Source organism: Protopterus annectens, chromosome 6.part0 (assembly GCF_019279795.1).
Source record: "Protopterus annectens isolate FY-2018-M chromosome 6.part0, PAN1.0, whole genome shotgun sequence".
NCBI lineage: Eukaryota > Metazoa > Chordata > Ceratodontiformes > Protopteridae > Protopterus > Protopterus annectens.
In genome coordinates this window covers 499,719,646-499,725,645 of record NC_056737.1, presented here as the reverse complement: position 1 = coordinate 499,725,645, position 6,000 = coordinate 499,719,646, and the positions used below count along the sequence as shown (strand labels likewise).

The 6,000-nt window shown below is 43.5% G+C and overlaps 1 protein-coding gene across 1 annotated transcript in view; it reads left to right on the top strand.

Annotated features, from left to right (window-relative positions):
* The window catches only part of SLC25A21 (solute carrier family 25 member 21), a 2,418,593-nt gene that overhangs the window by 1,215,551 nt on the left and 1,197,042 nt on the right, over window positions 1-6,000 (top strand). The gene's annotated exons all lie outside the window — the stretch shown is intronic.

Here is a 6,000-nt window from a genome sequence, read left to right as displayed (position 1 = left end):
GTAATTAATTCAAAAGGTGCTTCAACAAAGTATTAGTTTAAGGGTGTACACACTTATGCAACCAGTTTATTGTACATTTTTTATTTTTTTGTATGTTTTCCCCTAACAGATTTGTTTGTTTTTCAACTGAAATTTACAGGTTATAGGTCACATTAAAGGTAGGAAAATTTTAGAAATGATTTATTGTGGTCTCATTTTTTTATATCACAAAAACCTGGCATTTTAACAAGGGTGTGTACACTTTTTATATCCACTGTATATATTTATTTATACTCAAATTTATATTTCCATTTCAGTCAACTCAAGGAATGTTTACCAAAAAACATTGCATCACCGGTGAGCAAAACATCCAAAATGGGTTTTGACATGATTCCTGGATGGATGGAAGACAGAACAATTTTTCTTACTTTGTTGTATTTGATGACTTTTGTTTTGATGATTTTTGGCTGACTTCATGTGAGTTGAACAAAAATGTTTAACCACACAGAGAGAAGCATACATATGTACACTCAGAAACACACACACACACACACACACACACACACACACACACACACACGCACATACATATGAATAGCTGGATGCAGATATATGAAATAAATACAGATTTATTTCAAGTATGAAATCAAAATCTAGCTCAGTGAGCATTCGCATTTAGTTCCAAAATTATGTACACCATTTATGCTATCTGTTATGCAAGATTCACAGTCTTTAGAGGTAATTTTATCACATTTACTTTACATGGGGTCATTTCCATACTGTACTTCCAGCAGCTGTGCTGCAAAGTAAAGTTCATGGCTGCAGGCCTCATTGTGGTGTTCTTTCCAGCTAGATCTTCATCTACACCACATCCATAACTGGCTGGGCCATTCAGCTTCAGGAACCGTGAATTTTCTGAGTCCATGGTCTATCTCATAATGACCCTCCCAGCTGAAGAACAGCTTCCTGTTTTTGCATTTCAAAACACAGCCTTTTATATCACTAACCTGATAATTAGTTTCTCATTGTTGTATCTAATACAGCCAGTTACTTGGCTGAACTTTGTGAGGTTTTAAGCATACAAGGCTCATTTAAAGACATATACCCCTTAGTCCACAAATAAGATGTCCCCGCTACCCCATTTGAGAACAAATCCATTAATTATGAACTTGCATAAACCAAGCAACCCATCAGCATTCCTGTTAGCCAGTCTGGGCCTATGAGTGACATTGTATTGGAAGGGATGGACTAATATGGCCTAAGGCCCATTTCATAGTCAAGAATTTTCTTTAGATGGCTAAGTATATTTTCTCTGCATTATTTATTATTCAACTAATGTCGCACACAGGATACTCCTCACTGTGATAATTCTGGAAAAAAAAAAACACCTTCCAAACCTACTTCAGTTGCAACTGTATGCAAAACTACTTCCTTAATAAAATTAGGAATTGCTAACACTTTCTTAGGACATAGTATTTCTGCATCTGACACATTAATGTGGATGTTTGCTATGTACTTATATGTATAGCTTTATCTCTAATGTTGTATGTTTGGATGCTCTAATTTTATTTGTCTTTTACTTTATTCAGCTAGTTTTCTAGTACGCTATTCATTCTAACTCCTTTGTTAATATTGTTCATAGGTTCATAGGTTCATAGGTTCATACTAGGCTATCTGCCCGAGGGCATTTACAAGCCTAGCCCATCATTTTGTGGCTTAGGCCACCCCTTTAGTATGGGGAACTATACCCATTATTTTTCTGTGCCTCTGTCGAGCAGTGACACTGAGGTAATCCCTGGGGTATATCTGCGATCTCCCATCCATTGGTCAAGATTTCTCTTGAACAAGGCCAGCGAGGTGCTCTGCCTCACATGTACCGGGATTTTGTTCCACAGCATAGGGAGTCTTTGGGTGATGAATCTATCCCTCCAGCACGTCCTATTAATAGCCGTGTCAAGGTTTAAGTCTCCGGCCCTTGTGGCTCTGATGGATCTAGATTTTGTGAGGTGAAGCATATTCATCAAATCTGGGTTTGACATGGCCTTGTATGTTAGGCAAAGGTCACCTCTGAGCAAGCGGTGGCGACTGAATAGAGCTGGAGTTCTTTCAGTCGGGCAGCATAGGACAGATTTTTGAGACCCTTTATCCTTTTGGTGAGGAACTTTTGTGGCCTCTCCAGCTGCTGCAAGTGTCGGGTCAGATACATTCCGAATGGGGCATTGTACTCAATCATTGGTCTGATGAGTGATGAGTAAAGGGAGACTATGACCTCCCTTGATCTAGATGAGAATCCCTCATGATAAGGTGGGCAATGTAGAAGGTCTTCCTAACTACTTTAGCTACATGGGTGTCGAATGATAGACTACTATCAACCTGGGTCCCCAGGTCCCTGATAACTTCTTCTGTGCTCAGTGGATTGCCACCTATTTGGTAGCTAGGGGTAACCTTGTTTTTCCCGAAGGGTATGACTATGCATTTTTGGCATTTAACTTTAGGCCGTGGCTCTGGCACCAGTTATCCGTTTCTGTGAGACCCTTCTGAAGGATATCTGTGTCAGATGTGTTTTCTACTATGGCGCCAGTTTGCAGTCATCTGCAAACTTTGTCAGCCATAACCCTCCTGTGTTTGCTTGTACTGGAAAAGTAGATGCCAAACAAGAGTGGGCCCAGGACTGAGCCCTGTGGGACACCACTTGTGACAGGCTTTGAGTCTGACATGGCGCCAGCAGCTCTGACCCTGTGGGTTCTGTCACTCAGCCAGTTTGCAACCCATCTTGTGATGTATGGGTTGACATTTAAGCTGATGAGTTTTTCAATAATACCCGAATGGGGTATTGTATCGAAGGCCTTAGCCAGATCGAGGTAGGCTGTATGGACTGCCTTTCCCTCATCAATGGCTTTGGTGACTGTTTCGAAAAAGTCAACCAAGTTTAAAAGGCATGATCTGCCTTTGACAAAGCCAAACTGGGTTGGATCCAAAGTCTGCAAATTCCCTATGTCTTTATTTATGAGGTCCATTATGATCCTCTCCATGGCTTTGCAGATAAGGCTTGTCAAGCTAATGGGCGGTAATTTCCAGGGTCGGTGGAGGCACCGCCTTTGTGAAGTGGTACCACAGTTGCAGTGCGCCACTCCTGGGTACGTATCCAGAGGTAAGACTTTGATTAAACAGCTGTCCTAGCTGTGGGTTTAATTCCTCATTGAGTTCATGGAGCACACAGCCGGGGACACCATCAGGTCCCATGGATGCTGTGTTTTTTGCTTTGGAGAGAGCAGTTCTCACTTGGGCGCTGGAGATGTTTGGGGGCTGCAATCGTTTGGTATAGATATCCCTCCTTCTGGGGGGGGGAGAAGTTTGCACTGAACCTGTCAGCCAGTATGTTGGCAATGTCTGTAGGATCAGTAATCTTCACATCATTTTGAACTAGCTCTGAGCATATCTGGGAGTTTCCTCCCAGGTTTCTAACATAGCTAAAGAAGGCCTTATGATTGTCTTTTGAGTCTTTAGCTATTTTTCTCTCGAAATTTGCTTTGGATGATTTTATGAGAGCTCTTAGTTTTTACTTATAGTGATCAAGGGTGTCTTACCTTTTAAGGATTTTGCTCTATCTTGTAGTAGCTTCCTCCTTTTGTTGTAGAGTTTGTTTATGGCTGGGGTCCACCAGACTGGATGCTTGCCTTTGGTACAAAGAGTCTTTGTTTTGCTTGGGATTGCCTTATCCATGCAGTCCTGCAGGTGCTGGTAGAAGGCATTTGTAAGTGATTCAGCGGCTTGAGTACTGTTTTCCGCCGGCTCGGTGTCTTAAAGGAGACCACACTAGTCTTTAGAAGTGTGAAGTCGGCTTTTGAGAAGTTCTTTACTGTGGTCTTTTTTATTTCAGGTGGGGGTGGGATGAGGACCTCCAGTGAGATTAGTTTGTGGTCTGATCTCACCAGTGAGGGGTACACCTCCGGTGTTGAACATTGTGCTCCCATGTTCGTGATGATGAGATCAAGTATGTTATCTCCTCTTGTGGGGATGGTGACTAGTTGTTCCATGGCATTTGAGTTTATGAATTCCAGGAACTTTTGGGCTAGGGTGTTTGGGCTTGAGTAGTGTTCCCAGTCTATATTAGGGTAATTGAAGTCACCTAGTATGATGGTGTTTGGTGATACATTTATCCCTCTAGTGTTTTCAGGAAGGCCATGTGAGGTTCCTGAGTTTGTGAGGGTGGCCTGTAACATGCTACAATTTGCAGAGCAGTCTTGCCTATGGTTAATTGCACCTGGATGGTCTCCGATGCATCGTGCGTTGCCACCAGTCTTGAGGTGTGGGTGTCCTTGATGAATATGGATACCCCTCCTTTCTTGGTATTGTCCAGATTTTGGGGCCGGAACGCATGATATGAGGTAAAACCTGATAGCGCCCGGGTGCTCTCAGGAGCCTTGAACCAGGTTTCTGTCACAGCACAGACATCGATGTTCTCCATACTGAGAAGGGCCTCGAGTGCGTGCATTTTGAGATTTAGACTTCTGGCATTGAGCAGCATTACCCTTAGTTTTTTCCTTTTTGTGTTCTAGGGTGGTAGGTTTAGAATTTGAGCCTTGCCTAAAAAGGCACTATGGGGGTGGCAAGAGCCTTTGCCAATATCCGAATCCCAGGGTGACAGGTGCAAGCCGTCCCTCATGGCAGCGTGGCTTGTCCAGCATGTCATCCCAGGCAGACAGACACTGGATCCCCTTTGAATGACACCAGTGTTTAAGCCAATTGTTAAAGCTGATCATCTTATCTCTGTATTGTGGCATCATTCTTGGTGAAGGTAGGATACTGCTCAAGGTCAGGGTCATACCTGTCTGGGCTACATAATCAGAGAGCTCCTCAATGTCTCTTTTCATGTAGTCCAAGGAGGTACGTCTCAGGTCCTTTACACCAGCGTGGACAATGACTGAATCATATTTGTACCTGCTGTTGAGAGACCTGAGTGCTTGCGTTATGTGGCGGATTCTAGCGCCCGACAGGCAGCTTACTGTGACCTTCTCCTTACTCAGTCTGGTGAGCGGACGTCAGTGTGTCTGACTATGGAGTCACCAATGACTAGTGTGTCTGGCATTGTGTTTGGCCTTAAGGGCTGTGACTGTTTGACACTCTGACTGTGAGGTCTATGTGTTGCAGGTGTTGTGTTCTGAGGTGGTGGTTGTTTGGGTGTCTGCTTTGGTGGCCTCTGCTGTTTTGGTAGATTTTTGATCAGAGCCTCCGAGTATGTCTTTGTGTGTTTATGTGTATGATTTGAGGTTGTAATGGTAATATGTGAGACTGGGTCTATAGTGTGTGTGGTAACCTTCTCCTCCTGACTGGTCTTGCCAGTCCTATGTTGAGAGAGCTCAGCCTCCAGTTTGGCCGTGTAGTTGCATCTCTCGCATGTATTTGTGTTTTGTGGGAGGAGGAGAGGGTTGTCTGTGTACATGAGGCAATTGTAACATTGCCTCAATATTCCCAGGTTCACCAGCTGAGCAGGAGAGGACACTAGCAACTGATCCTCGACATGCTAGAAGGAATAGACAAAAAACTTTAAAAAGATTCGGGGACGTGGGTGACCGAGAAATGGGGGTTGCCTTTTTGGGGTACTATCTATGACAAGAGTGCCGTATCAAGGTAATAAGTACTGTAGGAGCAAGTGCTACGTTTAACAGATAGAGAATAGTCTACTTGGAGTCAAGTAGAGATGATCTTTTAATTATAGGATACGCTGATTAGATCAGTAGTATAGTTCGAGGAAGGTAGTTTTAAGGGAAAATTTGAAGAGTGGACTTTAGGTAGCCCGAATAGTTTAAACCTGCTTAACCGGCGCTGCCCTAGTGTGCAACGGTAGCAACTCCGCTCTAAATCGCGCTAAAGCGTGCTTTATAGCAGGGGGCTGGAAAAGACAGGAAATGACCCAAATTGGCCAACAAACCACAAGTCACTGCCCTAAACCACTCCTCCGAGGACAAATGAAGGAGTTATGGAAATGACCCCTAGTGGCCAATAAAACTACAGTTTCAA